Raw genomic sequence first — 23,087 nt, 5'->3', positions numbered from 1 at the left:
GACCTTTTGCATAAAGCATATTCCAGTTACATCATATTCACACTCAAAAGCATATTTCCATAAAACATATGGAGTGCAACGTCACTCTATCCTCTTCTAATAAATAAATAAATAAATCCATAGCCACTTTGCTTTGCGTGAGACTACTGTACTTGAGTTTGGCAGAGCCAGTGTTATGGAGAAAGTGAAAATGCTTAACTTCTACAAAAAGATATGAGGTACCAGGCTGAAAACTGATAAATTTGGAACTTTCACAGTGACTCAGAGCTGGGGCAAAGTTTAACGGATTGAGCATTCAAGTGGTAGTGAGAAAAATTGGATTCTTTTCATAGAATCATAGAATCGTAGGACTGGAAGGGATCTTGAGAAGTCATCTAGTCCAGTCCCTTGCACTCACTGAAGGACTAAGTATTATCTAGACCATCCCTGACAGGTGTTTGTGTAACCTGATCTTAAAAATCTCCAATGACGGAGATTCCACAACCTCCCTAGGCAATTCATTTCAGTGCTTAACCATCCTGAGAGGAAGTTTTTCCTAATGTCCAACCTAAACCGCCCTTGCCGCAATTAAAGCCCATTGCTTCTTATCCTATCCTCAGAGGTTAAGGAGAACAATTATTCTCCCTCCTCCTTGTAACAACGTTTTATGTACTTGAAAACTGTTATCATGTCCCCCTCAGTCTTCTCTTCTCCAGACTAAACAAACCCAGTTATTTCAATCTTCCCCAATGAGTCATATTTTCTAGGCCTTTAATCATGTTCTTTGCTCTTCTCTGGCCTTTCTTCAATTTGTCCACATCCTTTCTGATACGTGGCACTCAGAACTGTACACAATACTCCAGCTGAGTAACTTTTCCTGACTGAAATAGTTTTGCTGTGTGATTCTGGGCAAGTCGCTCTGCTTCTGCATCATTAACCTAATGTAAAAATGTTAATTTGTATCCACCTTTGTAAAAGGCTTTGAGATCCAGTTGAAAAGGGCTGCAAATTATTTTCTGAAGTATGTATGCATCTTCAGGTATCTCAGTGAATGATTGTTCCCTGAGGTTTTTGTTCAGTCTAGTTTTAAATGCCTCACTTTATTGAGCTTCAATCACTTCACTTGGGAAATGATCCCGCAGCTGAATACACCTCAATGTCTGGAAGCTTTTCCCGATGTTCAGAATAAGTCTTCTTATTCACAGTTTCATCACTTTTCTCTTAGTTTTACTCCTCTTTACTACACTAAATAATTCCTGTATTACCTTTAGTATGATCACTCTTCAGATATTTGTAAACAGTTGTTATGTCTCCCTTCCTTCTATGTCCTGGCTGAGTAAAAGCTATGTGGTACATACTTAGTTCTTAAACCTTTCCTAATAAGTCAGTGTTTCTAGCACCAGGATCAGACTTGTTGTTCTTCTCAACTCTGTAGCTGTCAATATCTTTTTGGTAACATGATATCTAGAATTGACATTTTCAGGTGTAGTTGCCCCAGAAACCCCATTAAGTGAGCTGTTAAATGTTTGCTCTGTGAGAGTTTAGTTTGTATAAGAAGTCCAAAACATTGCAAAACTGGTACATAAACAGGAACAGTTCCTCACATTAGATAGATGGGTCTCTATCCTATTTATCATTACTCATGTGATACGTTAGCCAGCTTTTAATTTACACAGACATTTTTATCCACATGGCAGCAGGAGAAAATTACGCTTGAATCAGTCTGGCAGAAAGTGGAAAGTCTACAGGAGTGTAGTCTGGTCTTGGCACTGATAGTTTCTTGCACTAGACCCTTCAAATGAAAGGAACTGAGGGACCATTAGAGAGATGGGTTATTTATATCCTTTTTCTATAGAATATTGCACAACTACTTAACTGTGATGGGTTCGGTCACAGAGACCCCCTTGGGACTGTCACTTGATGTGCTGAAATTACCTGTGAGCCCATTTTCCCTGCCATCTTGGGACTTCCAGAACCCTGTCTTGTTGAGCCAGACACACTAATCTACTGCAACACAGACCCAGGGTCTGGTCCATGTCCCCAAAGCTGTAGACTTAGGTGACCTGCTGAGCTATTTTCAGTTATCTCCAGCACCCAGACACCCAGTTCTTAATGAGATCCAAACTCCAAATGAATACATTTTACTCTGTATAGAGCTTATGCAGGGTAAACTCATAAATTGTCCACCCTCTATAACACTGATAGAGAGATATGCACAGCTGTTTGCTCCCCCAGGTATTAATCACTTAGTCTTGGTTTATTAATAAACAAAAGTGATTTTATTAAGTATAAAAAGTAGGCTATATGTGGTTTCAAGTAATAACAGCCAGAACAAGGTAAGTCACAAAGCAAAATAAAACAAAACACGCAAGTCTAAGCCTAATACATTAAGAAACTGATTACAGGTAATATCTCACCCTCAAAGATGTTCCAATAAGTTTCTTTCACAGACTAGACTCGTTCCTAGTCCAGGCCCAATCCTTTCCCCTGGTAAAGTCCTTGTTAGTTCCAGCAGACATCTCAGGTGGTAAGGAGGGGTTTTCTCATGACTGGTAGCCCCCTTTGTCCTGCTCTACTCCCTTGTATAGCTTTGGCACAAGGCGGGAATCTTTTGTTTGTGCTTGTCCCCACCCCCGCCTCATCAATGGAAAAGTACAAGGATTAAGATGGATTCCAGCATTGTGTGACATGGTCACATGTCACTGTGAGACTCGTAGTGTCCATTCTTCCTGGGTTGGCCCACACATACACAGGAGGGTTTGCAAGTAAATAACCCATTTATAACCAATTTTCTGGGTCAATGGGTGCCATCAAGATTCTAAATCACCATTAATGGCCCACACTTTGCATAATTACAATAGGATCTCATAGTTATACTTCATATTTCTAGCCTCAGATACAAGAATGATACATGCATACAACTAGAAGAAATATATTTGGTAACTTATAACCTTTGTTATGATACCTTACAAGAGACCTTTTGCATAAAGCATATTTCAGTTACATCATATTCACACTCATAAGCATATTTCCATAAAACACATGGAGTGCAACATCACACCCCAGAGGGAATGAATAGAAGAGGTAATCATCAAGTGATCCACCCCTGTCACCCTTCCCAGCTTCTGGCAAACAGGCTAGGGACACCATCCCTGCTCATCCTGGCGAATAGCCATTGATGGACCTATCCTCCATGAATTTATGTACCTCTTTTTTTAACCCTTTTATAGAAATTATCAGGCCTACAGATAAATATCTGAAATCCTTTTTATCCCTAAAAAATAATGGGATTCTTACAGAGGTATGGAACTGGAAAGGAAAAATATAATTCACTTACATAATTCTTAGCAAATAAAATGCTGACATACCTGAAGGACCTGTAGCTTTTATTCAGGCTACTGAGGTCAACAACATGGTTGCCTGTATAACTCCTGAATTCGGCCCATAAAGTTTGAAGATATCAGGAAATATCTACCTCATTTAAAAGAGGTATTTAATGCCCTGAGCATTAGAAATTACAGATTGTTACCACTGTGATTTAACTAAAGATGATACGCTTCTGGCACACAGGAAAAAGAGGGCCACTTCCAAACTGGTCACTTCCAGTGGAAAGAGAATGGCAGATATTTAGAAACTTATTTTGAAAAAAATATCATTATATATATATAATTTGATCAAAACTCTGAATTGCAGCATTCTACAGGTGCTATAATTACAATATTTTTCATTCTTACTTTAAAGGTTCCTTTGAGAAATAGAAGAACAGAGTATTTTATATTTGTTTATCTATTTAATAATGTTGGAAAGAACATGAGGTTCGCCAGGTACCATAGAGGAAATTTAAACAGGACTAGTGCTAAAATTCATGCTCTGAACACAGGTAGGCTCTGGAACATACGTGTGGTGGTGGTTTTATTTTCTAACAGGAAGAGGGTTCATGCCATATTGATAACATTCCCTATCGTTTGTACATTGAGAGAGGAGTGGAGAAGTATGCCTTACATATCATAGATCACAAAAAGCCAATCAACAAGTGCAAAGGATTCTTGTAGGAAGTTAGATAGTTGTGCAGTCTCCGCTGTGATAAGGTTAAGCCTCCTTTTCACGTAATGTATAATTTTTAAAAGTGTCTTAGAACTTCCAAAGATAAGTGGGAAAAGTCAGACCAACTTACATCACTTTACACAGCACCTCTGAATTTGGTTCACCATGTCCAATTAAACTGAAATCTGTCCAAAAAATTCTTGTCTTACACATGAGATATTTCAAATGATTTTGGTGAGCTATAGTAAAACACGAGGGGATTCAAATTTAGGTTTATAATAGAAAACTAGTTACAGTATTGACTATGGAGAGACTATCCTCTCTCAGTGATAAATCATCATAAGAGGTTTATGTGCATTAATTCAAAGCAAAACTGCTCTGCAAGAGCATCAAGTGGAAAGATGTGCACATTACAACCAAGATTTCACAGTATCTTTGGGCTGGATTCACAACAGAAATTAAGAACAGGAGTACTTGTGGCACCTTAGAGACTAACAAATTTATTTGAGCATAAGCTTTCGTGGGCTAAAACCCACTTCATCCAATGCATGCAGTGGAAAATACAGTAGGAAGATATATATATATATATACACAGAGAACATGAAACAATTGGTGTTATCATACACACTATAATGAGAGTGATCAGTTAAGGTGAGCTATTACCAGCAGGAGAGAAAAAAAAACACCTTTTGTAGTGATAATCAAGATGGGCCATTTCCAGCAGTTGACAAGAACGTGTGAGGAACAGTAGGGGGGAAAATAAACATGGGAAAATAGTTTTACTTTGTGTAATGACACATCCACTCCCATCTTTATTCAAGCCTAATTTAATGGTGTCCAGTTAGCAAATTAATTCCAATTCAGCAGTCTCTTGCTGGAGTCTGTTTTTGAAGTTTTTTTGTTGTAATATTGTGACTTTTAGGTCTGTAATCGAGTGACCAGGGAGACTGGAGTGTTCTCCGACTGGTTTTTGAATGTTATAATTCTTGACGTGATTTGTGTCCATTTATTCTTTTACGTAGAGGTGTCCGGTTTGGCCAATATACATGGCAGAGGGGCACTGCTGGCACATGATGGCATATATCACATTGGTAGATGTGCAGGTGAACGAGCCTCTGATAGTGTGGCTGATGTGATTAGCTCCTATGATGGTATCCCCTGAATAGATATGTGGACACAGTTGGCAACAGGATTTGTTGTAAGGATAGGTTCCTGGGTTAGGTTTTTGTTTTTGTTGTGTGTCGTGTGGTTGCTGGTATTTGCTAGAATCAGGCCCCACAGGGATTCACAAAACCCCACTCAACTATCCCAAAGTCCAGCAGGCATCTAAAATCACTTGGCACCTAAATATTTGCAGTAGAAGTTCCCTAGTAGCCTATGTTTCTGCCTCTGTGCATGCGGGTTGCATTCCCATGCCAGGTGTCCGCATACCTAAGCCCCAGGGCAATGCATTAACTGGAAAATATAGGCATTCCTTCACCTATGTTGCCATGGGACCTGCTCCAATAAGTTTGCTCAGATTTAGGCCTGTACAGACAAGCTTACACAAAATGGCTTGGGAGTGAAAGGGGAGGAGGACCTTCCTCATAACTTTTACACCTGTGGTTAGCGTTCTCACTTCGGATGTGTGAGACCTCACATTTCTTTGGTCCAATGTTGAAGCTTTCTTTCCACAAGAAAGGTGGAAGACCAGGTTTCAGTCCCCCTGCTTCAATTGTTTTTTAATTATTTATCCACAGTGGAACAGCTTCAACAGGAGAGACTGATAGAGCCCCACAACAGAATATCCTATACCTCAGTGATTATAGCACTCACCTGAGATGTGGCATATCCCTGTTCAAAACCATTCTCACCATGGGTGTCCCACATCCTAGTGAGTACCATGACAACTAGGCTAAAAGTTATGAGGGAGGTGGTCCTCCTCCTTTCCGATCTCTCCCTTGCTTCTTGCTAAAACAACATAGGTGATGAATGCCAACAGAGCAGCTCAGAATCCCAAGCAGAGGAAGGCACTTCCCTGCATCCCAGACTTGATGCCTATCTCCATAAGAGGAGGGGGGCTTAGCACACATCTCTTGACTTGGCACCTCTCATAGGCTATTTTAGGTGAGGAGCTTCCTACCATATTGACTTCTGTGAATCCCATTCTAAGGCAGCTATCTCACCTCATTCATTGTCCAGGAAGACTTGGAACTGAATTTAGGCTTTGTGAATCTCAGCGATGTTCTAGGAGCCTAAAAGCTTGGTGTGGTGACAAGGAGCATCACCACATTTACATTTCTTTTCTCTTTGTGAATCTTGCCTTTTGCTGCTTAAAGTGAATAAATCATTCATTCTTTCAATACTCAAAAGTTTAAAACAAATCCCAGAGCATAGTACATGAGTCCACTTACAGTGAATGATAACTAATTTTCCATGTGCCAAAACAAAACACATACAATATTTTTAAATAAATCATAATAAAAGAAGTCTGTGAAAAGCATAACTTCTAATATACTAAAAATAAAATCCCCCAAAAATGACCTCCTGAAAGAAAGTCTCTTAAATTAATGCATTTACTGTGTTCCAATCCAGAGTATATTTCAATATTCCTTTTAAAGGAATAGATTTGTAACAAAAAGAGAGATGGTGCAATAGGTTTATGATGTATTTATCAGTACTGTATCATTTGTTCTTCTTCCAATAACCACAAAAGAACAAAGGACAAACTGTTATTAACCATTCAAAGCTCTCATAATAGTGAGTCCTAATCTCCTTCCTCAGGTGAATTAATGTCCTCTTTCTGCTTTGATATCAAAGCCATTCCCAACAATAAGAAGATTGTCATTATTATTACTAATCTTCACTTCAGACTTTATCTGACCGTATAACTGGGTATCCCACAGCCTGTTCTTCTCAACTCACAGTATAAAAGAAGACAGCATACATATGGGTAATACAGTATTTTATTTCCCAAAGGAAATTATATCTATAACAATTTTAATTAAAATTCGATTAAAAAAAAGAAGAGGTAAAATGGATGCAATGACTTGGTTAAAATGAAACATTTAAGTAAAGGAAGATGAACACGTCATTTTAAAGCCTCGGAATCTTCTTGCACAAACAACTTATGAGTCTATCCAGATCCAGCTGAACTGTAAGCATTATCTGCCCTATATATGAATCAGCCTGAGTCACTGCAGTGTACTTTTATGGTACAATACTGGTATAGATTAGAGCAATGCAGTGCTGCTCAATGCACAGGAAATCCTATGAATGTATGTTTTGGGGACACTCTCCATTAAACATTTGCAATTAAATTAATAGAACAGGTAAAATCCCAGCAATTTATCAATTCCATGTTTTGTATTATTTACATTACAGTATTTGTAGCCCAAATTGTGAATAATAGCTGAATGGAGTCCAGAAATAAGACTGTCTCCAAATCACCTGCTGTTGAAGCAAATCAGTTTGAAAACTGTTAGTGAACTCTTCATTCCATTAAATTACAAGGCCGTTTTTAAAACGATGAAAAGTAAACAAGAAGTCATATAGTAATAAAGCTGCAATGAATATGGAATGCTTCCAACTATTCCCTTCCCCCCTCCCACAATATATATAACATCCTGGCTGATATAAGTTATATCTGTATTGAAGCATGATTAGACTGATTTACATTGCAGGAAGGTTTCTGATTAACCATCCCCACTGACTGGCCAGAACACTAAGTGCAAACACTTCACTGAGAGTGTGGCTTAATAAGGACTGAAGAAGAACTGAGTCAAGGCTTCAGGACTTGGCCAATAGTCTCTAATCTATTTAACAAATATTATATAGAGCATCCTGTTACACCTTAAATCAGACCTAGACTCATTTCTTGTTACTCAGAAACCTGTTGAATAATGTTTTATACAAGTTTAAACATTGACAATTGCTAGTATAAATGGGGCACAGACTGTGTGGTCAACATTTGACAAAGCATACAGGAAACACTAATGGGGCAGATCCTCAGCTGGCGTAAACTGTCATTGCTCCATTGGCTATTGACTCCAGTGAAGCAATGACAATTTACAACAGCTCAAGACTTGCCCCTGGGTCCTTGGCAAAGACTTTACAGTCTGTTATCCTCAATTCTGCCCATGAAGAATCCTTGCAGAGCAACAGTGTTTATATTTTATACAGCATCAAAAGTCGTAATCTTTGACAAAAAGTTGCATTTGTTGTGTAATCAGTTTAGTTATGTAGACTTTTATTTAACAAGCAGTGAAAACAGTGAGATATAAATTTAAAGTAAAATATTAAAGTTTTAGCTACTCTTTAATAAAATTAAGAACAAATTAAAGGGACACCATTAAGACAAATAATAATAACAAGCTTTTAAAAAATACTTGTGTTACCAATAATAGCTTAAATTATCAAAATAGAAAGAATGTTTTAAAATTCGAATTTAGATTTTATGATTTATAGAGGGTGTTTTTAACGTGCATTTTACTAAGCTCGAACAATGAAACTACGATGGTCAGTTCCACTTTTTGGTTCTCATGAATTAGTACAATAGTGAGGCACTTATGTTTCCCCCAGTGCAGGGAAATAAGTATATTAAATATTTTTTCTATTATTTTAAAATTATGCCATTATTTCTGTTAATTATTGGTCATGGCGGAGGGGGTTAAGTAGTAAAAGAATTTGGAGTCTAAACTACCTAGCAATCTCCATTTAAATCTTCCAAAACAGTACTATAGGGGGAACTGGATAGTATTGCCTGTAGTTAATGTTGCCTAACGCTTCTAATTATAAACCCTGGTCTACACTACATAGTTAGGTCTATATAAGGCAGCATATGTTGACCTAATTATGTCAATGTCTACACTATAGCCTTCCTCCAGCCAGTGTAAGTGCCCTACTACACAGACATAAAAACTCCAGCTCCATGAGAGGCATGAGGCTCATGTTGGTATAGTTAGGGTGACACAGAGTGTGTGTAGACACTGCCTCCCTTACATCTGCTGTCTTGTCAATTTCATGGCAGGAACCATAAATTGACAAGAAAGCCAGGGAACTAAAGCGCAGCTGCTCTTCCCCCTCCCCTGGAGAGCTGGGCGGCTGCACCCTGTTCCCAGCTGGGATCCAGGCAGCGAGAAGCTGGGGTGGCTTCAGACCCCACTCCCAGCTGAGACTCAGGGTGAGAAGCCCAAGTGCTCCCCCTACCCTTCCAGAATGGGGAGACAAGGGGGGGCAGCCCGCCGGGAGCCTGTGGGGAAGCCAAGCTATTGGGAGGAAGTTGCCAGTGGAGCTGAGAGACTGGAGTCTCAGCTTCCCACACTGCCCCTGTTAGGTCGTGGAAGCGCTGCTGGTGAGAGTAGTGTGGACATGCACCATAAGTCGAACTAATATAGGTTTTGTAATGTAGACATACCCCTTGTTTTCATTTGTTTATATCTTTGCTAAACCTTAATCATTCGGGCTGAAATTTTCCAAGACGTGTCCGTCCTAGACTGACTTATTATTGAAAGTTTCAGCAAATATCATTTTGACATTTCCTAGAACAGGGGTCAGCAACCTATGGCACGCATGCCAAACACAGCACACGAGCCAATTTTTAATGGCATGCTGCTCTCTGCCAGACTCGGGCAGACAAAGCAGCGTTCCACTAAAAATCCTCCTGGCCCAGCCCGCTCTTTTCCAACCCTGCTCTCTCCTTGCAGGACAGGCAAGCTTCCCCCTCCCCCCACCTCTTCCCCCAGCATGCTGGGTTCCTGCCCCTCCTCCTCTCCCTCCCTGCGGCCGATCAGCTGACGGCCCTTGCTATGGAGGGGGAGAGTTAAAAGCAGAGCCACAGCTGCTTTCTGTTCCAGGGACCTTGGGGAAGGGGGTGGAATCAGGTGAGCTGCTCAGGGCAGGGGACTGGGAGCACCCCCACGACCCCAGCCCTCTGCCCTGACCCTTACATCCCTATACCCAAGCCCCTGCCCTGACTCCTGCACCCCCATCATCACACACCCCCAGCCCTCTGCCCTGATCTCTGCACCCCCCAGCCCTCTGCCCTGACCCGTGAACCCTCCTCACACACACCCAGCCCTCTGCCCTTACCCCAGCACCCCTCACAGACCCCCAGCCCTCTGCCCTGACCCCTGCACCTCCCTCACACACACTCAGACCTCTGCCCTCACCCCTGCACCCCCCCACACCCCAGCCCTGTGCCCTGACCCCCCCCCACAACCCCTGCCCTGACTCCTGCACCCCCCACACATACCCAGCCCCCCCACCCCATGCCCTGACTCTTGCACCCCCCACATACCCCCCTGAGCACCAAACGGGAGCTCCTGGACACACACACACACACCCATTCCCATCTCCCATTCACACACACCCATTCCCTCGCACCAAATGGGAGCTGCCCAGGTCAGCGCTCCACACCCAAACCTTCTGCCCCAACCCTGAGCCCCCTCCCTCATTCTAGTTCCTGGCCAGACCCTGCACCCCAACCCCCAGCCTGCTCCTTCACCCTCAGCCATGTTCTCAGCACACTCCCACCTCATCTCAGTGCAGAGAGAAGAAGAGAATGGCTAGAATCAGGGAGAAGGTAGGTACCTACTCTATGTGGACAGAGCCGGGACTCCAGACCGGCAGCGGGCTGAGTGGGGCCAGCAGCCGGGACCCTGGCTTGCAGGAGCTGGCGGACAGAACCCCAGACCGACAAAAGCTGAGCGGCAGCAGGCTGAGCCGCTCAGCCCACTGTCAGTCTGGGGTCCCGGCCGCTGGCCCCGCTCAGCCCACTGCCGGTCTGGGGTCCCGGCCGCCAGCCCCGCTCAGCCCACTGCTGGTCTGGGATCCCGGCCAATGGCCCCTTGCCAGCCGGGGTCCCAGCCACAGGCCCTGCTCAGCCTGCTGCCGGCCGAGGTGAACGGAACCCCAGGCCGGCAAAGGGCTGAGTGGGTCGGCGGCATAAGATCAGCATTTTAATTTAATTTTAAATGAAGCTTCTTAAACATTTTGAAAACCTTGTTTACAGACAATAGTTTATTTATATAATACATAGACTTATAGAGAGACCTTCTAAAAAATGTTAAAATGTATCATTGGCATGTGAAACCTTAAATTAAAGTGAATAAATGAAGACTCGGCACACCACTTCTGAAAGGTTGCCGACCCCTGTCCTAGAACAAGATTAGGGAAAAATACTGTGTTTTGTCCTTTTATAAAATTCTTACAACTGTTTCACTGAGAAGCTCTAGGAGCGCCATGCTTTGGAGCAGGGGCTCAAAATTTAGTAGGAGGGCTGCCTTTGTGACAGGGGCGTGATTTGTGCTATTCCCATTAAAATATGCCCAAATTCGGCCAAGTGCTAAGACTTTGAAAAAAATCTCAGTTCAAATATGTTCAGTAGAGACCTATTAGAATTTGGCAGCTAAATTTTCCAAAGATTCCATCTGCACTGAGCTTGCTCCAGCTCTACGTTGCAGGGGCTGAACAGGATTTTTCCCTTTATCTCCTGTTCCCATTTACTGAGGCCTGCTGTGGAACCGGTCACAGGTACTGAGGCCTGGTCCATATTTAATTTAGGACGACACAGCTGTCAGTATAGAGTGTGAAAAACCACATCCTCAGCCTAGCTATGCTGACCTATCCACCGGTATGCATAGCTATGTAGATGGAAGAATGCTTCTATCAACTTAGCTACCATTGTCTGATGTTCCTGCACCAATGGAAAAGTCCCTTCCATTGGTGTAGGCTACAGCTACACTATGGGGTTATACAGCATAGCTATATCACCATAGCTATGCCAGTACAGTCTCCATAGTGTAAACATACCCTGAGAAATAGATACCAGGTTTGTAACCGTTTTGATGCAGCCCAAGGGGCATGGCGCAGAACCCCCAGAGGGGTGTAATGGATGGAGTCCCCTATACTTTGGAGTATGGAGAATGACCAAGGTAGGAGAAAAATACCTGGCATACCTCCATCATACCTGGCACCGAGGGTCACACCATCACTCAAATTTGGGGAGATTGGGCAGGTAACTTGGGCCCCCTCTTCTGGTTGTACCACAGCTCAAACATCAGTCTCGGTCACATGTCCAGTGTACTGGTGGAGCCCAGGCCTCATGGGCCCATATAACCTAGCACCTATGACCCTGATATTGAGGAGACTGCCTCTCTTGTGCTCTCAATGCTTCCCCTGCTGGAACTCAAGCAGCATGAAGAAGGAGGAACAGCCCAGCCTGGAGGGTGGGAGGACCACAAGGAGTAGATTAGATCAAGGATCCATAGGGGGAGCCAGGAATTGGGAGCCAGGGTAAGGGGAATACTTGAACTAGTTGGGTAAGAAGGCTGGGAGCTAGGGGAGGAAACTAGGACTGGGGAAGGTCTGGGACTGAGAGGAACTGGAGGTGAAGGAGCTTGTGTGGCAGAGAAATTGGGACTGGCTGGGCAAGGAGACACCAAACTCTCATTTACTTCAGCACGTACTTGTCTGAGAACAGACTATGGTCTACTAGGGTAATTTTAGTTTTAGCTAAACTTCAGCTACTGCATGAAAGCTGAAGTGTGTGGTTACACAAAACAGCCACAGACCTTGAGTATGTTGTGAGGCATAAGGCTGTCGGCCAAATGCTTTCTACCTGCTAAGAAATGCAGACATTTAATGTGGTTGTCCTATTTAAAGTAAGCTTTTGATTTTAGAACAAGTATTTGCATTACATTTTTCTAACAAATGACTGTACCGGATACCTTCACAGTTGGAATCTTTGAACTAACCAGCCTCCTGCTTTCATAGTTATTGGAGGAATTTGTGACAGGTTGGGTCACAGAAACCCCCTCGGGACTGCCAGCTGATGTGCTGAGACTACCTCTGAGCCTGTTTTCCCTGACAGCCTGGCTCTTCAGTACCCTGCTTGTTGAGCCAGACAAACTAGCCTGCTGCAACACAGACCCAGGTCTGAACCACATCCCCCAAACTTAACTGAAAACAGCTTAAGAAGTGCTCCTGTCTCCAGCACCCAGATACCCAGTTCCCAACGGGGTCCAAACCCCAAATAAATCCGTTTTACTATGTATAAAGCTTATACAGAGTAAACTCATAAATTGTCTACCCTCTATAACACTGATCGAGGGATATGCACAGCTGTTTGCTCCCCCAGGTATTAATTACTAACTCTGGTTTCAATAATAAGCAAAAGTGATTTTATTAAATATAAAAAGTAGGATTTAAGTGGTCCCAAGTAATAACAGACAGAACAAAGTAAGTTACCAAGCAAAATAAAACAAAAACACGCAAGTCTAAGCCTAGTACATTAAGAAACTGATTATAGATGAAATCTCACCCCCAGAGACATTCCAATAAGCTTCTTTCACAGACTGGACTCCTACCTAGTCTGGGTCCAGCAATCACTCACATCCCTGTAGTTACTGTCCTTTGTTCCAGTTTCTTTCAGGCATCTCTTTGGGGTGAAGAGGCCATCTTTTAAGCCAGCTGAAGACCAAATGGTGAGGCTTCCAGGGTCTTTTATATTTTCCTCTCTTGTGGGCAGAAACCCCTTTGTCCTTTTGTGCAAAGTCACAGCAACAAGATGGAGTTTGTAGCCACCTGGGCAAGTCACATGTCTACGCATGATTCAGCTTTTTGCAGGCCGACGCCACTGTTTACACGTTGGTTTGAACGTTCCTACAAAAGCTGAGGTGTGGACTGGCGTCTCCCAAAGTCCATTGTCAGTTAGATTTTTCTTGATTGGGCACTTACTGAGAAAAGTCCTTTCTCAAAAAGCTGACCAAATACTTCACTGAGGCTACTTAGAATCAAACACATTGAGATACAAGTACATAGCCAATATTCATAACTGCAAACACAAGAAATATACACACATACAGACAGCATAATCATAACCAGCAAACTACAAACTTTCCATAGACACCTTACTTGGCCTCCTATGTACAAGACCTGGTGCAACCATAGGACCCTGGTTGCAACAATGATTTATATGGTCACAGTTCATGTCAATAACGTCACAGAATTATTCCTGAACATTCTAATTGTTATTAGTTCACTGACAACAATTCTTTTTGTCCTGGTCTGTTCATTCAACCTATCTGGCGTCAGAATGGAGTTTTGGATTTGGATTTTTATAAATGATAATATAATTTGGCAATAAAAGTTGTGATTGTGTGTACAAAAGGTAAACTCATTAGTTTTTTAAAAGATATTGAATATTTGTTTTGAGTGGTTCTGTGGGATATGCAAGTACTGCTACAAACTAAAGAGATGCCAGCTATAAAATGATGAGCGCTGCTGGCATGGAGAGGAAAAGAAACACCTGGTGTAAAACACAGAATGCAGCCAGAATAACTGTACAGGAAGTTGCTATGGAAGAGCCTCTTATGGAAATGAGATGAAAAGATAATGGAACAAATCTGTACTCAGGCAAAACTACCATTAACTTCAGCCTTTAGATCCTAGTGAACACAAAAACCCCTATGAGAACTATGTTGTTAGGTGGAAATTCCGTAATAGACCTTTGAAAGTAGGAGAGCAGTTGGCTGTGAATCATTGGAATCCTAGTACAATCATCTCCTTCAGTATGAGCTGCTCTGCCAAAAGTTTTTGTGTAACAGTCTAGAAAAAAAGAGAGAGACAAAGAGAGAGGAAGAAACCGTTTTAAGGTGTTGGAGTGTGGAGAGCGACATTAGGTGTGTAAAAAAGGGGAGGCACTGCATAACGGTGGGTACAGCTATTTCAGAAATACACCTCTACCCCGATATAACGTGACCCGATATAACACAAATTTGGATATAACGTGGAAAAGCAGCGCTCCGGGGGGGCGGGGCTGTGCGCTCCGGTGGATCAAAGCAAGTTCGATATAACGCAGTTTCACCAATAACTCTGTAACTTGCTCCCGAGGACAGCATTATATTGGGGTAGAGGTGTATGTCAAAGCAGGACAGTATCTCACCAATGACAAAGGAAGAGTCACTATTTTAAAAGTAATGGGACCTGCCCAATATTTAATGTGTGTAGTCATTTTCATATTTAGGTCAGGAGGATCTCCTAATTCCAAATGACTGAGTGGGTTTTCTGGAGGCAGGGCTTCTTGTCTGTCACTGACAGAAAGTGCTACTTCTTTCCTTTAGACTCTCCCCTTCTTGTTTCCTGACTTCTCTTCTTGCCTGTGATCACCTCATCTGTATATACCTCCTCTTCCTCTCACAGTGTGCAAAAGGACTGATTAGCATAAAATTGTCCTCTGCCCAGATTATCTCAGACCAATCAGAGACCAATTTCCTATTTCCTCCATATTCTTCAGCAGGTCAAAAGAAACCCCTTCCCCCACCCATCTCCCCCTCAAAAAAGCTTAACCTTTTTTTTTTCACACAAAAATAAATAATATTAAAGTTTAAGAGCTGGAGCACCCTCTCAATGGTAAAATCCAGAAGAAAAGAATCCAGGGGGGAAAAAAACTCTATGGGAGGGTAATATTTACCTCTTCTTCAAATGAGCTTTGGGTCATGTTCCCAAGCTCTGTGGATTCCCTAGGGTCAAGGGCAATCTATACAAAGGCCTCAGTGAGTGTTTTGTGACCCTCAGAGCCTACCCCTCCTATACAAAAGTCAATGTAGCTCATAGTAAATGGATTAAAAACTGACTAATTGATGGATCTCAAACATTGCAAATGCAGACTCATCATCCATTGGGGATATTTCTTGTGAGACCCTACAGGTTCTGTTCTTGGCTCAATATAATTCAATATTGTTAACAATAATCCGGAAGAAAATACAAAATAATTGCTAGTAAAGTTTGCAGAGGGCATAACAATTGGTGGAATGATACGCAAGTATAAGTTAGTTCTACAGAGCAATCTGGATCACTTGGAAAGTTGGGTTTGTTTGAACAGTATGTGTTTTAATATAACCAAATGCAATGTCACACATCTAGGTAAAAAAAAAAATATAGGTCACACTTACAGGTTTGACTAGAAAACAGTTACTCTAGAAATGACTTGGAATAACCAACTAAACACAAGATGCCAGTGTGATACTGTAGCTAAGAGACCCAGTGTAAGCCAATGTATATGTCAGGGACTATTGAGTAGAAGTGAGGAGATATTACCTCTTTCTACAGCATTAGTGAGGCCATTACTGTGTTCAGTTCTGGGTTCCACGCTTTCAAAGGATTTTGGTAAATTGGAAAGGGTTTAGAAAAGAATGATATGAGGGAGAAGACTTCTGATAGTAGAGGGCTCTTTAATTTAGCAGGCAAAGGCATAACAAAATCTAATGGCTAGAATCTGAAGCTAGATAGGTTCAGACTAGAAATAGGCACACCTTTTTAACAGTGAGGATAAGAAACCATTGGATCATCTTACTTGTTGATGTCATGATCTCTGTCACTTGAAGTCTCCAAATCATAGAATTGGAAAATAAGAAGTGCTGATACCATAGGGGCAGTGTGGTCCAGTGATTTGCACTGGACTGACTCTCAAGAGACCTGGGCTCTATTTCTGTCTCTGTCACTGACCTGTTGAGTGTTATTGGGAAAGTTACTTGGCTTCTCTCCTTCCTCTCATGCTCTTTGTCTTGTCTATTTAGACTGTAAACCCTTCAGGGCAGGAACTGTCTCTTACTTTTGTACAGTACCTAGCACAATGGGATCTGGATCTCTATTAGGACCACTAGTCACTATTGTAATATATATAATTATTATTAATAATACTTTATAGAACTTTACATCTTCAAAATAGTTTGCAAATATTAACTAATTATTCCTCAGTACAGCCTAGTGAGGCAGGCAAGTATAATTATCTCATTTACAGATGAAACCGAGACACAGAGTGTGTCTCCGCAGCAAAGGAAAAACCATGGCAGGGCTGTTCCATTGCTGTGTAAACTTCCTGGCTCAGGCTAGAGCCTGGGCTTTAGGACCCTGTGACATGGAGGGTCCCAGAGCGCCCAGAAGTCTACACAGTCATGAAGCAGCCTTGTAGCCCGAGTCCTGTGAGCCAAGTCGGCTGGCAAGGGCCAGCTGAGGGTTTGTCTTTGCTGTGTAGACTTACCCAAAGAGATTAGATCAGAGGTTTTCAAACTGTGGTCCACAGAGTATTGATGATCCATGGGGTACTTGCTGGCGGTCCACAGTGCTGGCTCCTCCTTTTTATTGCCAGATGTTAAACTGCATTTAAGAATAGCTTTAAAGAATTGAACACTTTCCTAAAATTACTCTTCATGTAAGCAATTACTGTAATTGCCACATGAGTGTTATATAGTGACACACAGGAAGAAATGGTCTACTCAGTCATCAGTGGGAAAATGGGTGGTCCATGAAACACTCTCTGTATTAAAATGTAGTCCATGAATGAAAAATTTTCAGAACCCCTGGGTTAGGTTCGAATCAGTGGCTAGGTCAGTCGTTAGCTGGAGTAATCTATTTCTAATGGCTAACTAAACTAGATGTGCCTACTAAGCAATGCCATATTCAAAAGATGCCATAAATATTTTAAAGAGAGTATCTAAGATGCTAACCTACACTCAGATCTGTTCTTGTTCTCACCATTATCATCTGTTCACAGGATCTCTGAATTTCTACCTTAATTTGGTTATTGGCTAAAAGGGGGCTCTATGGCATCTAATCCATAAAAATTAAATATTATTAAATGAACAGATTATAAATATATACTGGAACACGTACTGCTTTGCCAATATTTCCAGTTGACCTGGTACGTTCTACAGATTGAGAATATATTCCTTAAACTGTTTATGCACACTTAATATATATTACAAAGAACTGACACAAAATGCAAGGCATCATTACCAATTCCTCCAATTAAAAATACCAATGAAAAGAGGGGGCAGGAGAACTATTTTAATTGAATTCAATAGTACTTTATTGGACCCATTACAATTCTTGTGAAATTTTGGTTAGAAGCTGGGAATGGGTACCAGGGGTTGGATCACTTGACGATTACCTGTTCTGCTCATTCCCTCTGAAGCACCTGGCATTGGCCACTGTCAGAAGACAGCTAAATGGACCTTTGGTCTGACCTAGTATGGCCATTCTTATGTTCTTATGCGTATAATGCTATAAGTAAATTTTGATCATGCTGTTTACCTTATAACATGGTATCAAATTGTTTATTTTAAATAACCCTTTATTAAGATTTCTAACAACAAATATTTACAACAGCAAAATTCCTATAAAAACATATTAGCCTGACTAAAAATTAGTAGTCCAATGAAAGGCATCAGTTCTAACACACACACATACCCTAGTCTATTCAGTTCTCAGCCTCTTCTCCCCAACCCAACCCATTTCTAGCTACCCCGCTCACAATTCACCATTGGCATGCAGTCCAGTGGGTTTGCTTGCCTTCCTCACAGCCTCCTGGAAGCACAGGTGGGTTAGAAATACTAGGAATTGAGGTTCATATAATGCTGTTACAGTTACTGACTCATCAGTGCAGGTAAAGGCTAAAAAGGCCAGCTCCCAGAGGTAAATGAGACTCCTGCACAGGTGGACCTTGTGCTTATGTGGGAGGAGAAGCTTGAAGTTTTTGTAGAGTGAAGTTTTCCCCACTCAGCCTTCTGGCCTCTGCCAGGGGAAAAGTTGCACAACTGAACAGAGTCTGTAGTTTCATACATGGCCAAAGCCCTGTAACCTGCACTGGAACTAATTAAATGCCTGGTACATGACAGCTGGGAATGGACAATGTAGTGCCAGTCCCCAAAGTATATTTAATAAAGTTGCAGCCTGCTGCTTAAATCTATCCCATGTCAATCATTCACCTACTTGTACTAGTGAAAAGTAGAGCTATGCAGAACCTGGACAGTTAATTTACAAATCCCCCACAAAACTCTGTCTTCCACATTTTGTGGACAGGACATGCTCAAAATTACTTCAACCTTCTCAGGATCTATTTTTAAACCCTCTACCATTAGAAGGTGTCCAATATACAGCAAAGCTGATAGGTGCAGTGTCTTTTTTCTTACTCAGTTTTAGACTCACTTGGTATGCTGTGTTGAGCAGCATAATCAGGCTATGATTGAGATCAGCATTAGCTTCTTTGAGGGAGTCTACACAACCAAACTAAGGCTACATCTTCATTACCCGCCGGATCAGCGGATAGTGATCGATTGATCCCCGAATCGACGCCTGTACTCCACCTCGGCAGGAGGAGTAAGCGGAGTTGATGGGGCAGCCGCCACAGTTGACTCGCTGCCGTGAGGACAGCCAGGTAAGTTGAACTAAGATACTTTGACTTCAGCTACGCGAATCTTAGTTCGAAACCATGCCTCCCCCGCCCCCCCCCGTGCAGCCCGGGCCAAAGGGTATATCTACACAGCTGACATTAAAGCGCTGCCGTGGCTGTGTAGTAGAGAGCTCTCCCAGTGCTGCAATAAAACCACCTCCGTAAGGGGAATAGCTCCCAGCGCTGTAGCACTATCTACACTGCCACTTTACAGTGCTGAAATTTGCGTTGCTCCCGGGGGGGGGGGTGTTTTTTCACACCCCCGAGCGAAGAAAATTGCAGTGCTGAAAGTGGCAGTGTAGACAAGGCCTTAGATTAAGGGCTAGTCTACACTACTGCGCTACTTCAGCTCAGCTGCACCGATGCAGCTGGACCACTGTAGTGTGTATGGTGAAGATGCTGTAGGCCAACAGGAGAGCACTCTTCCGTCAGCATAATTACTCCACCTCAACTAGAGGTGGAAGCTATGTCAATAGGAGAGCGTCTCCCGCCAGCATACATAGAATCATAGAATCATAGAATATCAGGGTTGGAAGGGACCTCAGGAGGTCATCTAGTCCAACCCCCTGCTCAAAGCAGGACCAATCCCCAATTAAATCATCCCAGCCAGGGCTTTGTCAAGCCTGACCTTAAAAACTTCTAAGGAAGGAGATTCTACCACCTCCCTAGGTAACGCATTCCAGTGTTTCACCACCCTCCTAGTGAAAAAGTTTTTCCTAATATCCAACCTTGCTCAGGGGGTGGCTTTTTCACACCCGTGAGCAACATAACTTACATTGACTTAAGCGGTAGTGTAAACAAGCACTAAAATGTTATCTGCAATTGCCTCAACCTCCTCAAACCTCTCAACCAAATTCCTATTTGGCATTTCTTTCACAGCTACCTATATCTGCTAGGAGTCCAGAAGGTAGCCAATTAAGAGCTTTCTGCATCAAGTTTTAGCTGCAAGGAGCCATCTATAACACCTAAACCAGAAAAGACCTTTGCCTTTTATTAAGTTATTGCAGGATCTGTTCAATTGTTGGTGAAGGATAACAACATTATAGAGCTTTATTGAGATGTAAGGAATCAATACATATCTGGAGTTTGCCTGCTTGGTTTTTTTAAGCTATGTTGCTGATTCAGTCTGTCAGTTCCTTCAGAATCCCATCTTAGTCCTCATCCTCAAAAGAAACCTGCACAACACCTTGAAATGACAAACCCAGGAACTTACATTCATAACTTTGCTAGATACTAAAAATCGTGCACGGAATACAGACACTGGATTTATGGCTTATTGCAACAAGCTATATTCCACTTAAACCCCTCCCCCCCAGCTTTTTTTCCTTCCCCCTCCTCCCATGAATGGAGAGGTGTTAATGGGACACTTCACCAGGAATGGTCCCTTGAAATGTGTAGTAACTACTTATGCTAAACAATCTGTTCCACCTTGCATTTAGCTTGGCACTCTGAGGGCTAGTCTACACTGGCAATGCTAAAGCGCTGTAAAAACCCACCTCCATGAGGGGCGTAGCTCCCAGCACTGGTGCACTGTCTACACTTGTGCTTTACAGTGCTGAAACTTGCTGCGCTCAGGGGGTGGTTTTTCACACCCCTGTGTGAAATTGCCAGTGTAGATAAGCTGCAAGTCTGAGTACATTTCTCAGACCTGAAGAAAGAGCTATATATAATCTTGAAAGCTTGTCTCTCACCAACAGCTGATGATGATCCAGTAAAAGATATTAACTCATCACCTTGTCTCTTCAAAATAAAGTTCACTTTTGGAAAATCTTTAAGGCAATCTTTATAAATCATAACGGATCAGTCTAAGGTAAGGGCACAAATACATTTTCTTTTTCACCTTTGCTGTTCACCTTTAAAGCAGGATTATTGGGCCTAGAAATGGTGATGAGTCAGAAACCAGCAGCATCCAATTTATCAGCTGCTGCTTCAGGAACTTGGGAAAATGTGTCCCAGGATTTGGGGTACTCCCCGTGTCATATTGCCTAAAGAGGGGAGACTCACCAAATATATAATCAGTGACTTTAAATTAGAGGTGGAAAATGGAAGACACAAAGCACAGTCCAAATTCTGACTAGTGACTGAAATTAACATTACAAGGGAGAGCCTGAGATAAACATTTTCTACTGAAATTATAAGGAAGTGGAGAAAGACGGTTCCTCAAATTATCTGATATACTAAGATGCAATGTAGAAAAATTGCCCAACTTTAGGAGAAAGGAAAGAAACTTCAGAGAGAAGTGTCTTGCCAAACACAGTTTTACAGCTTTGGGAGAGAGTTGAGAGAGTACAGAGAGAGCACCTGCACTGGATCAGGGATAAACAATGATGACAAATAGCTGGAGGATAAAAACTCCAAAGACAATGTGAAGCCTAGGCAGATTGTACTAACAGCAATAATGCCAACTGCAGGTATTCAAAAAATCATGTGTCAGGCCTTAAAAATCATGAGATTAATACATTTTGTGTTCTTTGCATTTATTTTCTAGGTTTTGAGCCTTTGGTGTGCAGCCAGGTCACATTTTCAAACTTCTCTCATAGGGTTGCAAACTTTCTAATTGCAGAAAACCAAACACCCTTTCCCTGCCCCCTGCTCACTCCATCCCCCCTCCTTCCATTGCTCACTCTCCCCCACCCTTGCTCATTTTCACCACAAGGCCCAAGCAGGCATAGGTACCGACTTCATGGGTGCTCCAGGGCTGGAGCACCCATGGGGAAAAAATGGTGTGTGCTGAGCATCCACTAGCAGCTCCCCATTAGCTCCCTGCCACCTCCTAGTGCCTCCCACCTGCTGGCAGGCCCAACGGATCAGCACCTCCCACCGCAATCAGCTGTTTCGCAGGGTGCAGGAGGCTGGGGGGAGGAGCAAGGACACAATGTGCTCAGAGGAGAGGGCAGAACTGGGTGGGAAGAGGCAGGGCAGAGGTGAGGCCTTGGGGGAAGCGGCAGAGTGTGGGGCAGAGCTGAGGGTTGAGCACTCCCCGGCACTTTGGAAAGTTGGCACCTGGGCAGGGGAGATGGAATGTGTGATTCAAATACCCTTCACCTCACCAGGGAGAGATTTGAAACACTATTGTAAAATGTCTACACAGTAATGTTACAGCCCCAGTCTGCTAAGCCAGGGCAGCAGGGCATTTAATTGCAGTGTAGACATACCCTAGAGAGCTCAAAGGGGCTGAAGTGGAGGCTCCTAGGTAGGGACTATGGGGGAAGAGAGCTGTAAATTCGGAGCATCTCCATCTGACCCCTCCTCCCCAAGCAGCCTACTGCTGCTTGTGGAGAGCAGAGCCACTGAGTTGAGGTGGCTGCTAGCTAGGAAGAGCGGGAGGGTGCTTGGGGATGGGGGGTATTGGAGGGGGTTAGGGATGTGGGAGGGGGTAGGGGCTCTGGGGTGGGGCCAGAAATGAGCAGTTCAGAGTGTGGGAGGGGGAGCCTGCCTTAGCTCTGCTGTGGCCAACTGGACTTTTAGTGGCCTTGTCAGCTGTGGCCAACCAGAGCTGCCAAGGCCCCTTTTCGACCGGCTGTTCCAGTCAAAAACCGGACACCTGGCAACCCTACTCCACAGCCCAGAAGGCTAGACACTTACTTTTTCTTTTAGCTGAAAGCTGAGAGTCTCATACAATCACTTGAAACCAGGTGGAGGGGCCTATAAATAAATAAACAAACAAATAAAACCCCACCACCAAAGATCGTCAGGCTTGTAATTAAAAGCAACACACACACTGCGGCAGCTTTGAGGGGGAGCAAGAGTCTCTTACACTTGGGCAGCGCCCATGTAACTTGCCCTGGCGATACAATGTTATGGGGCGGGGACGTCCCCTACACTGGGGATTGGGGGTGCCCCTAGGGGTAGG

At 42.9% G+C, this 23,087-nt stretch overlaps 1 long non-coding RNA gene across 1 annotated transcript; it reads right to left on the bottom strand.

The window, feature by feature from the left end:
* Positions 1–13,195: 13,195 nt before the first annotated feature.
* Positions 13,196–22,881, bottom strand: LOC311515806. The gene is made up of 3 exons (XR_014710236.1): positions 22,820–22,881; positions 17,045–17,160; positions 13,196–14,610 (listed from the first exon to the last, which is right to left on the bottom strand). It is a non-coding gene; the product is annotated as an uncharacterized lncRNA (long non-coding RNA).
* Positions 22,882–23,087: the final 206 nt, after the last annotated feature.

Source organism: Lepidochelys olivacea (assembly GCF_965140295.1).
Source record: "Lepidochelys olivacea isolate rLepOli2 genome assembly, chromosome: 2".
Taxonomy (NCBI): domain Eukaryota; kingdom Metazoa; phylum Chordata; order Testudines; family Cheloniidae; genus Lepidochelys; species Lepidochelys olivacea.
This window is presented reverse-complemented; position numbering and strand designations above follow the sequence as displayed.